The sequence below is a fragment of the Armigeres subalbatus genome, chromosome 3 (assembly GCF_024139115.2).
Source record: "Armigeres subalbatus isolate Guangzhou_Male chromosome 3, GZ_Asu_2, whole genome shotgun sequence".
Lineage (NCBI taxonomy): Eukaryota > Metazoa > Arthropoda > Insecta > Diptera > Culicidae > Armigeres > Armigeres subalbatus.
Genome location: NC_085141.1, coordinates 177,579,806 through 177,596,578, shown reverse-complemented (window position 1 = coordinate 177,596,578; position 16,773 = coordinate 177,579,806). Strand labels below are relative to the sequence as shown.

The window sequence follows — 16,773 nt, the reverse complement described above, 5'->3', positions numbered from 1 at the left end:
AGTGCATCACCCTGCTTCAATCCGTCTAAGGTCACAAACAAGGTTGACACTTCGTCTGCAATCCAAATACTTGATTTCGAGCCATCCAGCGTTGCACATATCAGTCTAATCAGTTTTGCGGAAAGCCATGTTCAGACATTATCTGCCACAGCTTATTTCTTTTCACTGAATCGAACGCTGCTTTGAAATCAATGAACAGATGGTGAGTCTGCAAGTTGTACATCCGCAGGCTAAACATCTGATCCGTCGTTGATCGGCCCTCACGAAGACCTGCCTGATATTCGCCGACAAAGGACTCCTCAAACGGTCTCAGTCTGTCACGTCCTGCGCTGTTGTAGTCACAACCTCGTGGATATTTTCCCACAATCTGTTGACGTCGCCAGATCCGGTGGCATATATCCGCTTGTTCAGCTTCTGGTGGTACTGTTCAGCAACTCTTTCAACTGACAAGCGTTGGATATTGAAACGCATCGTTCTATTGTTTCGTGAATTCGTGACGGTGGAAAGTCGAGCCCTCAGGGTGGTGGGTTCGAGTCCCGAGTCCGAAGGGAAAGTGGGTTACCTCCAATACATTTTTCAAATCAACAACTTCCACATAATGTACATATTAGAGTGGGGCGTCATGGACAATTTTTCAAATCAATGGTTTTTCGAAACCATTCTGGGTCCCAAACTGTGCAGAATTTGAGCCCAATTGGTTGCTTCCTCGCTTTCCGCATCGCGTTTGAAGTTTGTATGGAAATTAGTTTGGGAAAACGTATATTTTTGCATTTTTACTTCTAGAGGTTTTAGTTTATCGTAAACCAAGTGGCATATTACGTTAAAGTATAGCCCAAAGGATGCCGAAAAACTTTGCTGAAAAACGTACGCTGTTGGAAACTCCACGAAAAAAGTTATAACGCTACGAAAATTGCTTGTTCAAACCATATGCGAAAAATCGTTTATTCTGCCAGCACTGTCGAACTACGTGGGCCAATAATTTAACTAAGTATTATTCCGAAATTATTGATCTTACAGGGCTTTGAAGCTAATGGGAGTTATTCTGAATCATTTCACAAAGTAAAAATTCCGACAAGAAGGAAGATGGGCTTTGCCCTCTGTCAAACATATGTTGTCCGGTAGTGCTGGCAGAAACATTGATTACTTGCATATGGTTTGAACAGTTTTCGAAGCATTATAACATTTTTTGTGGACCTTCCAGCTACGTACCTTCTTTGGCAAAGTGTTTCGGCATCTTTCAGACTATATGCCCACGTATTGCGTCACGTGATTGATGATAAATTAAGGCCTCTAAGGCTGTGAACCATTCCACCGATTCGTTTAACTTTTGGTTAAAATTTGACATTCCGATGGTTATTTTCCCATCGTGGTTAAAATTTTACTCCGAAGCCATTTGAGTTTTGACAGATTGATAGTTATTTGGAACGAAATGGATTTGGCGCCAATTTTCTCGCGAACAAAGTTTAACTATCGAACTGTCAAATCTAACCATGCTCCGGAGCAGGGTTATTTTTAACCACGGCGAAATAACCATCGAACTGTCAAATTTTAACTAAAAGTTAAACGAATCCTTGGAATGGTTCACAGCCGAAAAGCAAAAATGTAAAAAAGTACGTTTTCCCATATTAATTTCCATATAAATTTGAAACGCGATGCGGAAAGCGAGGACGCAACCAATCGAGCCCATATTTTGCACAGTTGATTGGGGTCCCAAAACGATTCAGAAAAACCTTGATCTCACAACTCTAAACAACTGCGCCCCACTCTAGAACATATTCACATATGAGTTTTAAAAAAATTGTAAATTAATGTCCAAGTCGAATGGTTTAATCCCCGGAATGTAGGCAGTTAACTTTGATTGAACTGAAGAAATTCCTGCTATAAATGCTTTGAATATACTTACAACCGCAAATTCTTTCATCTTTTTGAAATCTAAAATAAACCCCGCTGAATTTTTTTAAGAATTACTTTTGGAAAAGCAGAAAAATTTCCTTTGAAAATTGAATTTATTCAACGCAAAAAAAAATCTGGAAGCCTTGTATTAATGGAACACTGTGGCTACGTTTGAAAATTGGAACACCGTGGCTACTACTTCCAATGAATATGCTTCTTAGTGATCTTTCATTTTTATTATTTGTTATGATGCTTTTTCTCCTTTTAGATAATCCAATTTGATGTTTAATTTGTTAAAGCTCAATGTTTCCGTAATAAGTTTGTAATCATTTCATTAGATTTAAAATACAGCAGTCTGTGCAACAAATGTCTAAGACGTAGACGTACAAAAAATCAGAAAGTTTCTCTAGGATATAAAAAAAACTTGAAAAATCTGGACCTAATCAGCTGGACATACTTTCAAATATATACTGGAAATTCTTCGGTATTAGAAGTTTATTGGAATTTCAACGTAAATATGAATTTCGGAAAATTCATCCATTGCTTCCATGGAATTTCCGAATAATTTGTCGTGAAAATTCTAAAGATTGGTTTCATGAATACTCCGAAGAATTTCATGTGAATATTCCGAAAAGTTTCCCTCGGTACTCAAGAATAATTATACTTGAAAATTCAAAACAAGTTTTCGTGGATAGAAAAAGAAAATGTTGTTGACATTCCAAACAATTTCTGGTGCAAAAAACATAAAAAAACATGCAAAATATGTAGCAACGATCGAAGTCGATTCCCGGTGCCGGTCTAGGCAATTTTCGGATTGGAAATTGTCTCGACTTCCTTGAGCATAAAAGTATCATCGTGTTAGCCTCATGATATACGAATGCAAAAATGGTACCTTAGCTTAGAAACCTCGCAGTTAATAACTGTGGAAGTGCTTAATGAACACTAAGCTGCGAGGCGGCTCTGTCCCAGTGTGGGGATGTAATGCCAATAATAATAAGAAGATCGAAGTCGAGGGAATTAGATCAGACATTGTTACTGTGTGGTATGCACATCATTAATATCATGAGGAGCACGAACAGGTCTAACGAACAGCACCGATCCATTATCATATTTGACTCCAGTGTTGCCACATATAAAGATTTATCTTATTTATAAAGATTTTTTAATATTTTTTGATAAAGATATCTTTATATAAAGATTAAAGATTTTTTGGAAAAATAAACTTTTTCAAGATTTTTGGGCATTTTGAATTTTAGTGTTCTGTTTTTTTCATTTTTGGCCGATACTTCAATCCGATATCTTGGCCAATAAAGTAGTTTTTACTCAGTCAAATTCGTCAGCCACCAGATGGCTATCGCATGAATCAGTAGTCAAAAGGAATATTGATCGTTTTTTTCAAAGCTAATCATGTACTTTACGTTCTATTCGAACTGTGACAAGTATTGAACTGCCCAGCGCCACCGTCGTCACCTCAACGATCCCATCCCTGGTAAAAGTCATGAACAGAATAAAAAAACATGATGTAGACTTGATTGATATAAGAGATAAAAGAACAGGCAACAATATCAAAAATTTGCACCGAAATATCATTTAAATATCAAGATATGCTAATGATAAGAACAAACTAATGGAACATGATACTGATCTCTTATTATAAATAGCATAAATTGATCTCCTCATGATATTTTAATGCAAAATATAGATATTGTCGTTTGATCTTTTATCTCTTATATCAATCATGTCCATATCTCATTTTACTATCTTATCAACATTTGATATTATTCAGATATTTTCTTCTACTCGGGATGACCTACTGCTTGTTAATAAAGTCAATCGTATTTTCCAATCGGAAAGCCCTGAGTATACGAACATGTCAGTGAAATTAAATCGCGTTATCTGATTATCCTTTTCAAAATCTAGAAAGATGAATATCTTAAAAATATCACAGACAAATGGCTTTCAAAACTTTGAACAACATCTTCACGAGAAAATGAAGACCTACGTAGGGCTAGCGGCAGAAAATCTGGCAGGACCTCTTGATTAACCGCTGAAGGAAACTTTCTATTCTCTCGTATATAATTTCTATGTGGAGCTGGTGAAACAAACAATCAAACTCTTGAATGATCCCGTTTTTAAGACAGCTTGACTCATCGATCCAAAGAATTTGAAGAACATTACCAGTCTCAGTTTGATTATGAAGAAGTTTCCAAACTTTTGCGGGAGCTCAGGGGTGCAAATCTTTGCAAAACTGATCAGATCGAAGAGCAAGCCGATACGACGAAAAGTTGCGAGACATCGCTGGGCGGTAAACGGCGAGAAGGAAAGCTGGCATTTCCATTATTAAGAAAGTTCATCAACATTTCTATCCCATCCCTCATTCGGCAGCAGCGGTTAAAAGGCTGTTTTGGTCGAATAACTTTATTAAAACTTTGGTTAGTAACCGACTGAGGCCGTGAACCATTCCACCGATTCGGTTAACTTTTAGTTAAAATTTGACACTTCGATGGTTATTTTCCCATCGTGGTTAAAATTTTACTCCGAAGCCGACCCATTTGAGTTCTGACAGATTGATAGTTATTCGGAACGAAATGGATTTGGCGCCAATTTTCTCGCAAACAAAGTTTAACTATCGAATTGTCAAATCTAACCATGCTCCGGAGCAGGGTTATTTTTAACCACGGCGAAATAACCCAGGTAATCACTAGCACTTTATTTCGCCTTTTCGGCTATATAGAGCTATAAAAGAGCCAGTATAAAGTTTGTTAGCTCTATGAAAGCATTTTAGTCGCACGTACGGCTTATTTTAATGCTTACAGTTACCTGGGAACCATCGAACTGTCAAATTTTAACTAAAAGTTAAACGAATCGGTGGAATTGATCACATCCTGAATATATATATGGTATACCAGCACGATTAATGCTATTTTGCGTTAAAAAATGTTATGTTAAAAAGAAAGGAGTTGCCAAGATGGCTTTAACATTGCAATGCAATTCAAAATGCAAAAAGTCAAAATATTCACACTACAAACCTGAAAGGTTTATAACTCGTTTCAAAATATACTCTCATTACAAATATCTACCTGCTTCTAAAAAAACCCAACAGATTTAAAAACATTTGTATATTTTTAAAAAAGTGAATATTTCAGCTATTAAGCACCTATTCAAGTTTAAACCTGGAGCACAAAGACCCGTTCGCCAATAAACTCGTCGAATTTGACAGTTTATCCACGTGAAAATGTCAAATTTGACGGGCGAAATGACGAACGATGGCATGCGCTTCAGCCTTAAGTACATAAAGATTTTTTTCAAGATTTTTTGCTCACAAATAAAGGTGAAAAAGATTTTTACGCCTGAAAATGAAGGTGAGGTTCGAAAAATAAGTGGCAACACTGTTTGACTCTCCTCTCGGACACCCGCATCAAGGCAGTCAGTACGTTGGGGACTTCCATTCGAGCCAGTCGTGTGCGACCCAATCGAAGGTGTTGAAGAATATGGTCATCTCGATATTAACTATAGTCCCATTGAACACACCAGACATGAGAAAGAACTGATGCAGCAAATCAAGGAGTTGAAGCAGACCGTTGCAGAGCTGTCAAACAGATCAAGATATGAACCGAACGTCGTGGCTCGGGCGCATAAGGATCAGTCCAGTGGTGTGGAGCAAGTTGCATCAAAAATTCAAAACTACTGTGAATCCGGCTACCAAAATGTGGGAGACAGGGACCAAGTACATAGAAAACTTTGAGATAGCCGCCTCGTTGTTCAATGCGCGTGATCCTGGCCGACGTGTACAATTGCTTTTCTTGTCAATGGGAGAGGAACTCCAAGGAATTGTGCGAGCTGCTAAGCTACGTCCAAGCTTAGATAGCGCTGATTGCTTGTGCAAAATATCGATCAATACTTTAGATCCATGACCGATACATCCGCCGAACATGAAGATTTTGCCAGTATGCATCAGGCGAAAGGTGAATCCGCTGTAAGTTTCCATGCGCGTTTGAGAGAGAAGGTTTGATTGTGTGGGTATAGTGACACTGACCAAGAACGTTTTGTCCGTGTTCAACTGTTGAAAGGACTACAGAATCGAGAAATCGCCAAGGCGGCAAGAACGTATGGGCATGAGACCAATTTTATTGTACAAGCGGCGACACGAGACGAAGCTTATGCCAGGGAAACGTCAGCTGATAATCACAATACTTTATCAATCGATAGAGTACAGAGCCGTGGAGCAGGGATGCATCGAAGCCGATGGAATACTTCTACTCAACAGGTTGGTTCTGGATCATCCTTCGGGCGTAAGAGAACCAGAAATGAAGGCTCATCTTATGGATCAGGATCGTCGTTTGAGCCTAAGAGGTTCAGGAATGAGAATGCTGTTCATGCAACACGGCGTGAACGTTGTTCAAGATGCAATCGCCCGATGCACAAGAATTGCCCATGTCCGGCAATGAATAAGTCGTGTAACTCCTGCGGTCGACAAGGACATTTTGCTGTCACATGTCGCAGAAAGGCGGTGAGCAATATCAGAGATGAACAAGTGGAACCGAACATTGTTGAGAGAAAAGTCAGTGATCAGGTAATGGATAACTGAAATGTAAATGTTAACTTTTAATGAGGAAATAAATTACTTCCAATGCGTGTTTCAATAGCAATATTTTTTTATTGTTTAGGTGTATGCTCTTTCATTGGGAGATGTGCTTGTTGATTGCTCACTTGGTTCATCGAATTCGATCAAATTTTTGATCGACTCTGGAGCGGACGTGAATGTCGTCGGGGGCGCTGATTGGAAAACTCTCAAGGAACAGTATCTTGCAGGAACTGCTTGCTATGAATTAGTTCACTATCCGTTTGACAAAAACGTACACGGATATGCTTCGAAAACCCCTATGCCGATAGAGTGCGCTTTCAGAGCAAAGATTCAAGTTGTAGGTTACGACAAGCCTTCAGTAACAGCTGATTTTTTGGTTGTCAAGGACGGCAGACGATCCCTATTAGGCCGCTCAACCGCCAATGACATGGAGTTGTTGAAGGTTGGACCGTCAATAAGCAACTGCGAGGAGGTGACAACATGCGAAATTTTTCCTAAAGTACCTGGGGTCAAAATTAGATTTAGCGTTGATAAATCAGTGCCACCGGTCAAAAATGCATACTATAATGTCCCGGCAGCTTTCCGTGATGCAGCGCGTTCAAGGCTGGAATTGATGGAGAAACAGGGAATAATAGAAAAGGTGACATCGGCACCTACATGGATCAGCGGTATGTCGGCATGACACAATGAGGGCACCAAATAAGGCCATCCAACGGGAATATTTCCGTCTTCCTCTCATCGATGAGATGAAAGTTAAGTTACATGGAGCTAAGTACTTTTCCAAACTCGACCTTTCAAACGCATACTATCACCTCGAATTATGTAAGGAGTCTCGCGATTTAACTACCTTCTTAGCGGAATGTGGTATGTATCGTTTTACACGATTAATGTTTGGGGTAAACTGCGCTCCAGAGATATTCCAGAGAGAAATGTCTCGTATTCTGGAGCCAGTTAAAAACAAGATTGTCTATATCGATGACGTTCTCCTGTTCGCCGAAACATTGGAAAAACTTCGGAAAACAGTCTCTCGGGTTCTGGAAATCCTAAGACTGCATAATTTAACTTGGAACACAAGCAAGTGTCAGTTTGACCAAACTCGCGTTACGTTCCTGGGACATGAGTTGGACGCAGAAGAGTTCAATATCGAGGAGGCAAAAGTGAAGGATGTGCGAAAGTTGAAAACTTTGCTGAGATTTCCGCACCGTTGTGGACCATAACGACAGCGAGAGCCTGGAGCTGGGGTGTGGAGCAAAGTGAAGCATTTGAGATGATTAAAAATCGTATTATTGGTTGCACTACTTCGCTGGGTTATTTTTCTGATCAAGACAAGACCATTCTATATACGGACGCTTCTCCGACGGCACTCGGCGCCGTTTTGGTTCAAGAGAATGAACATAGTGTATCGCGAATAATCAGCTTTGCTACGAAATCGCTTTCGACCACAGAAAAAAAGTAGGGTATGATGGGGCAAGATGGGTCGCCTAAGGCGAACCCTGAATATCTGAAAACAGAAACATTTCAATTCAACTTTTCAACATGGATCTAAAAAAATAGCTCATAATCTGTAACCCAAGCGTATGAAATACCAAAAACTCCACTTTTTATTCCATTTCAAGTCATTAAAGTATAAGTCTATTTTTCTGTCAATCAAAAAATGGCGGGGTAAGATGGGTCAAACAGCGGGGCAAGATGGGTCACCTTTAAGTACTGCAATTAATATTGTTTTTATTCCCAATATTGAATTAGCCACAGATAGATAGCTTTATTGCCAATGATTATATTGAATAAAAAATAATTTTTTAGCCTTGAATGAAGAAATGGCTCTACATTTAAAAATGTCTGCAAATTCCAATGAAAACAAGCCGTCTAAGTATTGCTTTCTTAAAAACAAAAAATAAACATTTTCAATCAATAAATTAACATCATTATGACAAAAGTAACCTTAAAATGATTAAACCAGCAATGGAAAATATGTTTTGAATACGAACTATGTCCTTCAGTATGTGCTGACCCATCTTGCCCCATTTGTAAGTTCATGTTAGAATGTCTAATTTTCGATCAAATGTATTTATTTCAACGCAGTTAGTATAACATCACCTACATTACTTATAATACGTTAACTATGTTACTAAAAATGTTTAAATTTTACATTGCTCGACGAGATTATACGTTTTATAGAAAGTGTGTTTCGCATAAGAAACAATGCAGTGCGGGCAGCAGGGACTATGTCCAAGGGCTTGACGATCCCTCCCCAGGCCATCTGCGAGTTGTGGGGCTTGCCTAGGATGTGGTGGGGTTTGACAGTGGGCCCTGTTAAACCTCTATAAAAAGCTGCATGTATCCGCAAGTAGGCCCCACCAAAGCGACCGTGTGCCGCTCAAAGCGCACAAGCCCAAGTCCTGGTGTTAGGTGGGACGCTAAACAGCCCTGACACGACGGCCCTCCGACGAGACAGGAGGTTTGCGCAGGCCCAATAAGCCGCCTAGAAAACCAATCATTACGAACAATATAAGAGATAATGCGACTCGATATAATCGGCAAAGACCTAAGCGACGAATACAGGATCACGATTGGAAGCTTGGAACATGGAATTGCAAGTCGCTAGGTTTCGCAGGTTGCGACAGGATGATCTACGATGAATTACATCCCCGCAACTTCGACGTCGTGGCGCTGCAGGAGATTTGCTGGACAGGACAGAAAGTGTGGAAAAGCGGGCATCGAGCGGCTACCTTCTACCAAAGCTGTGGCACCACCAACGAGCTGGGAACCGGCTTCATAGTGCTGGGTAAGATGCGCCAACGCGTGATTGGGTGGCAGCCAATCAACGCAAGGATGTGCAAGCTGAGGATTAAAGGCCGTTTCTTCAACTATAGCATCATCAACGTGCACTGCCCACACGAAGGAAGACCCGACGACGAGAAAGAAGCGTTCTACGCACAGCTGGAGCAGACATACGATGGATGCCCACTGCGGGACGTTAAAATCGTCATCGGTGACATGAACGCACAGGTAGGAAGGGAGGAAATGTATAGACCGGTCATCGGACCGGATAGTCTGCACACCGTATCGAATGACAACGGCCAACGATGCATAAACTTCGCAGCCTCCCGCGGAATGGTAGTCCGAAGCACCTTCTTTCCCCGCAAAAATATCCACAAGACCACATGGAAATCACCTAACCAAGAAACGGAAAACCAAATCGACCACGTTCTAATCGACGGTAAATTCTTCTCCGACATCACGAACGTCCGCACTTACCGCAGTGCGAATATTGAATCCGACCACTACCTCGTTGCAGTATGCCTGCGCTCAAAACTCTCGACGGTGTACAACACGCGTCGAAGTCGGACGCCGCGGCTTAATATCGGGCGGCTACGAGACGGTAGACTAGCCCAAGAATACGCGCAGCAGCTGGAAGTGGCACTCCCAACGGAAGAGCAGCTAGGCGCAGCGTCTCTTGAAGATGGCTGGAGAGATATTCGATCCGCCATTGGTAGCACCGCAACCGCTGCACTTGGCACGATGCCCCCGGATCAGAGAAACGACTGGTATGACGGCGAATGTGAGCAGTTAGTGGAAGAGAAGAATGCAGCATGGGCGAGATTGCTGCAACACCGCACGAGGGCGAACGAGGCACGATATAAACAGGCGCGGAACAGACAAAACTCGATTTTCCGGAGGAAAAAGCGCCAGCAGGAAGATCGAGACCGTGAAGAAACGGAGCAACTGTACCGCGCTAATAACACACGAAAGTTCTATGAGAAGTTAAGCCGTTCACGTAAGGGCCACGTGCCACAGCCTGATATGTGTAAGGACATAAACGGGAACCTTCTTACGAACGAGCGTGAGGTGATCCAAAGGTGGCGGCAGCACTACGAAGAACACCTGAATGGCGATGTGGCAGACGAAGATGGCGGTATGGTGATGGACCTGGGAGAACGCGCGCAGGACATAATCTTCCCGGCTCCGGATCTCCAGGAAATCCAGGAGGAGATTGGCCGGTTGAAGAACAACAAAGCCCCTGGGGTTGACCAACTACCAGGAGAGCTATTTAAACACGGTGGTGAGGCACTGGCTAGAGCGCTGCACTGGGTCATTACCAAGATTTGGGAGGAGGAAGTTTTGCCGCAGGAGTGGATGGAAGGTGTCGTGTGTCCCATCTACAAAAGGGCGATAAGCTGGATTGTAGCAATTACCGCGCAATCACATTGCTGAACGCCGCCTACAAGGTACACTCCCAAATTTTATGCCGTCGACTAGCACCAACTGCAAGGGAGTTCGTGGGGCAGTACCAGGCGGGTTTTATGGGCGAACGCTCCACCACGGACCAGGTGTTCGCCATTCGCCAAATACTGCAGAAATGCCGCGAATACAACGTGCCCACACATCATCTATTCATCGACTTCAAAGCCGCATATGATACAATCGATCGGGACCAGCTATGGCAGCTAATGCACGAACACGGTTTTCCGGATAAACTGATACGGTTGATCAAGGCGACGATGGATCGGGTGATGTGCGTAGTTCGAGTTTCAGGGCATTCTCGAGTCCTTCGAAACCCGCAGAGGGTTACGGCAAGGTGATGGTCTTTCGTGTTTGCTATTCAACATCGCTTTGGAAGGGTAATACGAAGAGCAGGGATTAACACGAGTGGTACAATTTTCAATAAGTCCGTCCAGCTATTTGGTTTCGCCGACGACATAGATATTATGGCACGTAACTTTGAGAAGATGGAGGAAGCCTACATCAGACTGAAGAGGGAAGCTAAGCGGATCGGACTAGTCATCAACACGTCGAAGACGAAGTACATGATAGGAAGAGGTTCAAGAGAAGACAATGTTAGCCACCCACCGCGAGTTTGCATCGGTGGTGACGAAATCGAGGTGGTAGAAGAATTTGTGTACTTGGGCTCACTGGTGACTGCCGAAAATGACACCAGCAGAGAAATTCGGAGACGCATAGTGGCTGGAAATCGTACGTACTTTGGACTCCGCAAGACGCTCCGATCGAATAGAGTTCGCCGCCGTACCAAACTGACAATCTACAAAACGCTCATTAGACCGGTAGTCCTCTACGGACACGAGACCTGGACGATGCTCGTGGAGGACCAACGCGCACTTGGAGTTTTCGAAAGGAAAGTGCTGCGTACCATCTATGGTGGGGTGCAGATGGCGGACGGTACGTGGAGGAGGCGAATGAACCACGAATTGCATCAGCTGTTGGGAGAACCATCCATCGTTCACACCGCGAAAATCGGACGACTGCGATGGGCCGGGCACGTAGCCAGAATGTCGGACAGTAACCCGGTGAAAATGGTTCTCGACAACGATCCGACGGGCACAAGAAGGCGAGGTGCGCAGCGGGCAAGGTGGATCGATCAGGTGGAAGATGACTTGCGGACCCTCCGTAGACTGCGTGGTTGGCGACGTGTAGCCATGGACCGAGCCGAATGGAGGAGACTCTTATATACCGCACAGGCCACTTCGGCCTTAGTCTGAATAAATAAATAATAACAATGCAGAAAACTATTTTACCTTGCCATACTGTGCCAAAATTAAATTTTATCATCAAATCGAGTGATGATTAAGTAGAACCAAATTATTCCTCCTACAAAGTCATAATCTCCACATTAAAATGTACACGATGCTCAAAAACGGCCCTGACCCATCTTACCCCGTGACCCATCTTGCCCCGCCTAACCCTATGCCTAGAACCAGCGTGAGGCCCTAGGAGCTGTATGGGCGGTGGAACACTCCGCATACTTTTTGTTGGGAAGGCATTTTATTCTTCGAACAGATGCCGAAGGGATTACCTTTATTCTAAACAGAACTCGTGAGAACTCAAAACGAGCCTTAACTAGAGCGGATGGATGGGCGTTAAGGTTAAGTCCTTATAACTACGAAGTTGAATACGTTAAAGGCCGGGACAACATAGCGGATCCCTCATCGAGGTTGTACCAAGGAAATGATCACTCGTTCGATGAGGAAAACAGCCCTTGGGAGATTGCTCGCCTCGAAGCAAACCCAATTTTATTTATGACAGAAGATGAAATATCAAAGTATACCGCGGAAGACGAAACGCTCCAGCAGGTTATAACTGCTATGGAATCCGAGAACTGGTCGAACCATCTGAATCGCTACAAAGCAGTGGCCAGTGATTTATACGTTCGAGATGGGATTTTGGTTAAAAAAGGTTGTGCTGTTATTCCAGAAAAACTTCGACAGAAAACGCTTAAAGTTGCACATACAGATCATCCGATGTCTGCTAAATTTAAAAGTATACTTCGCGAGCGTGTTTGGTGGCCAAAAATTGGATCCAATCGTGTTCAACTTGCGCAATAAATGGGAAACCCGAAAGACGAACCCCTATGGAACGCAGTTTTGCACCCAAAACCGTATGGGATACAATAGCTGTCGACTTTAATGGTCCATACGCCAAAGTTGGCGGCATTTCTATCTTGGTTATTGTAGATCTAAGATCCAGATACGCAATCGCTCGTCCCGTCAAATCTACAAGTTTTGAGTATACCAAACGAGTTTTGGAGGATGTGTTTAATTGGGAAGGATTCCCTAGAGCAATTAAGTCTGACAACGGTCCCCCATTTAACGGAGAGGAATATAAGTCGTTCTGTGCGCAGCGGGGTATCCAAGTGATCTTTTCAACACCATTCTTCCCACAGAGGAATAGGCTTGCTGAGAGCTACATGAAATTTGTCAATAAAGCAATGTCAACTTCATTTTCGGAAGGAACCAACTACGTTGAGGAGTTGCAATCTGCAGTTCAGGTCTATAAAGCGGGTGCGCATTCAGTCACTAAGATTCCGCCAGAAGAGGCTATACGAAAATACCAAATTTTATGAAGATTAAATTTTATGAAATTTGACCACAATATTCTTTGATTTGCAAAGAATGTTTAGGCCAAATTTGAGCATAATTTGTTAAAAAAAAAACCCCCTGCCAATAATAAAACAAAACCTGCCAAAGCCGTCATTTCCCCTGCTATGATCGACACATCTCGTCTCATGCTTCATATATAAAGTTGTACTGTCCACGTGGTTGATGTTGTTGGATCTCAGTTCTATCCCTAAAGAACAAGATGATTTTAGCCGACCTTGTTTACCACTAAAAGTAGCTAGGCTTGCGAGAACCATGCATTGATTACCATTTCTCTAAGCAATACTCTATAAAATAACAGATTCTGCCATAATGATGAGTTTATTCCCCACGAGACAAATATGCGTAGAAATTCAACAATGGGACATGGGACAACATTGACTGATTTTTCAAATAAAGTGCGATATCTTCGGTGTTTTCGACAAAAACATCAAAATAGAGCGGTACATATGTGATGAAAAGTTAAAATCTCAAAAATCTATCAAAATCTATTTTATAGAGAATTAATTCTAACATGGAACAATTCAAGACAAAATTTTCAAAACGACTTATCTGCTTTTGTAAACAAATATTCAAACGACGATTTGACGAATCTGATAGCTCTCCCACGCAAACTAACACCATCAAGAGGTAGGTGAAGGATTCCGCTACCTGTTGATGGTGTTGGTTTGCATGGGAGAGTTATCAGATTCGTCAAATCGTCGTTTAAATCTTTGTTTACAAAAGCAGATAAGTCGTTTTGAAAATTTTGTCTTGAATTATGCGTACTTCTTGGCAGTGAAGATTTTAAATGAAAACTAGCAATTTAAGCAAAACTTCATAATTCAGGCAAAGGCATATCAAGAACATTGTGTTACGGTTCTGATTTTAGAATCAAATTATCAATTTCAATTGTCAACAAAAGTATCAAAAAAATTGTGGCATAATGAACAGAGTTTTGAGATTCTGAATAAAACTTGCATGCCCTTAGAACATGGTTTCCCAAACTGTGGGTCCCGATCCCCAGGGGGGGTCGCGAGCGGATTGTTTGTGGGTCGCGTAGAACAAATATTAATTGCACCTCGAATGCCGAACCTTTTGATCATTTTTTTCAGGAACATAATATCAAGCTCAAACCGCATTTTAATTTAAATATTCATCACCACGCTATTTTAGAAAATATGTATGCCTAAAAGCTTAATGAAGTAAAATAAAAACATTTTGACAAATAATATCATGTTTGTCGTTTTTTGAATTTGTGCATGAAGGCAACGTGAATATTTTTGTAAAACTTGCGAAACAGATGACATTCTGATTCAATCAATGCTTAATACTACTTGGTAAAATGCATTTTTTCATAGGTGGGTCGCGAGACATATAGAATTTCTGGTTCTGCCACATCACACCAAGCACCGACGAAAAAATACCCATTCTTTGTCTAAGCTTCCGTTTAGCAGATTTAATTAATTGCAAACCGTTTCGGATATTGCTCAATCCCATAACTGAGGATATTCTACAACAAATGTACGCATGCATTGTTATGAAATGATTTTCTTTTTTTTTGTACGAACCAAATATCACAAGTCCGGCAAAAAGCCGTTTGGTGCGGTTTGGCAAAACCCCGACCATATATCGTAATAATTTCTAGCACCCCTAGAGCTATTTAAGGGCTAACATACTGTTGGGAATCTAGAGATATTTCGGAAAACTTCTAAACCAAAGACAATTGTTCTCGAAATTCTTAAAAAATATTCGCGAGCCTTTTTTTGCATCCTGATGCATTGAAGGGGTGTGCAAGTTTTTAATATTCTAATACCTGATACATATTTCAAAGCGCTTTCGAAATCAAACGAAACATTTCTAATTCCCATGGTGTGTTTAGTTTGATTTATATTCCTGTTTTTGTCCACTGTTTTGAGGATCAACGTGTTGATCGTATGTTTTCAAAATTATATTTTTTTTATATTTTGCACTAGAAAAAAAACACGTGGTATATACCACGGGGGGGGGGGGGAGGGGTTCCACCAAATGTATACTTAAGTAATTTGAAATAAATTCATTATTTGATCATAAAGATGATTAAAAAGATACAACTCACATACAACTTTGAACGACTATTCAATGTGACGGAGCCTAGTCGCCATGAGTGGGAAAGACTAAGTACAGTAATATCCGGATTTTATTACTTCCTGGTGAATTTTGGGTTGATAAAATAAAAAATGTGACAAAATAAAAAAAATCAATTTTTTATTTTTTATGATAAAAAAAATTAATCAATGTATGTTTTGAAATGGCAAAATACATTAAGAGAACCCACAATTTCTTATCAAAAAGACTGACACAATTCTTGATAGGTACTTCAGAAATGATTCATAATAAACCACAGGCGTTGAAAGTTATTGCATTCAATTACTCAAACAGATTGCTGAAAATAATAAACTAAATTTATTCTGTGTTCCTGGGCACTGTGGAATTGAAGGTAATGAAAAAGCTAACTTGTTAGCAAGAAAAGGTTCTTCCAAACCATTCACAGCCCCTAAACCATTCTGTGATATTTCGGAATGTATTCTCAATATGGAATTAAATTCAGCATAGCAAGCAGTAGCACGCGTGACAGCAATACATAAATTATACCAAAATTATCCCTTTGGCCCATCTGATTAATATAGGAGCATGTATTAATAATGGAACAAATATCCTGCGAATCAATTAACCCTGCTACGAAATTTAGTCGAATTTGACAGATCGATAGTTAAAATAGCTAAAATCAATAACTTTTTATTGGTTAAATTGATAACTTTTAATCGCTGAAACCTCAAATGGGTCAGCTTTGAAGTAGAAGTAAGATGGGAAAATAACCAAACCATCATTCAAAAGCTTGAACCAAAAGATAAACGAGTCGGTGTATATATGTTTGTTTGCACATTTGCTCGAGATCAACATTGATGTTCGATAGTTCCATTAGATTTCAATCTTTGGGACACCCTATTTCGTTCTCAATGTGATTTCTTCCAGGATACAAACGGTAACAAAGGCTTTTTCATGTAATGAGGAACTAAGCAATAATTTTAAAATTTGTATTATATCTACAGAAGTATAAAATGTGTATACAATTAGTTGTCCCTTGGCAACGTTAAGAAACCTGGAACTTTTAATCGTGATGTAGGCCCTATATAATATTCCATTAGAAACCATGTTGTATCTACGATCGTTCATAAACAAATAGTAAATAGTGAAACACTCACCAGACGACACGTTTTTCAAAGCACACTGAATAACAGGAATCAAATTGATTGTAATCAGCAATAGTTCACACAGTAAATCTCACGAAATACAATTATTTTGTTCAATTTAAAACGACACCAACATGAACTTTAGCAGACGCTGCCGGCTTTGCGAAATGACAATGACAAATGGCGCGTT

General features: G+C 40.9%; 1 protein-coding gene across 1 annotated transcript in view; it reads right to left on the bottom strand.

Annotated features, from left to right (window-relative positions):
• Positions 1 to 16,773, bottom strand: part of LOC134219077 (protein NASP homolog) — an 87,395-nt gene extending 70,622 nt beyond the window's left edge. Inside the window, exon 1 of the mRNA XM_062697751.1 lies at positions 16,596 to 16,773. The gene's annotated coding sequence lies outside the window, so the exon portion shown is untranslated. The remainder of the gene's footprint in view (positions 1 to 16,595) is intronic.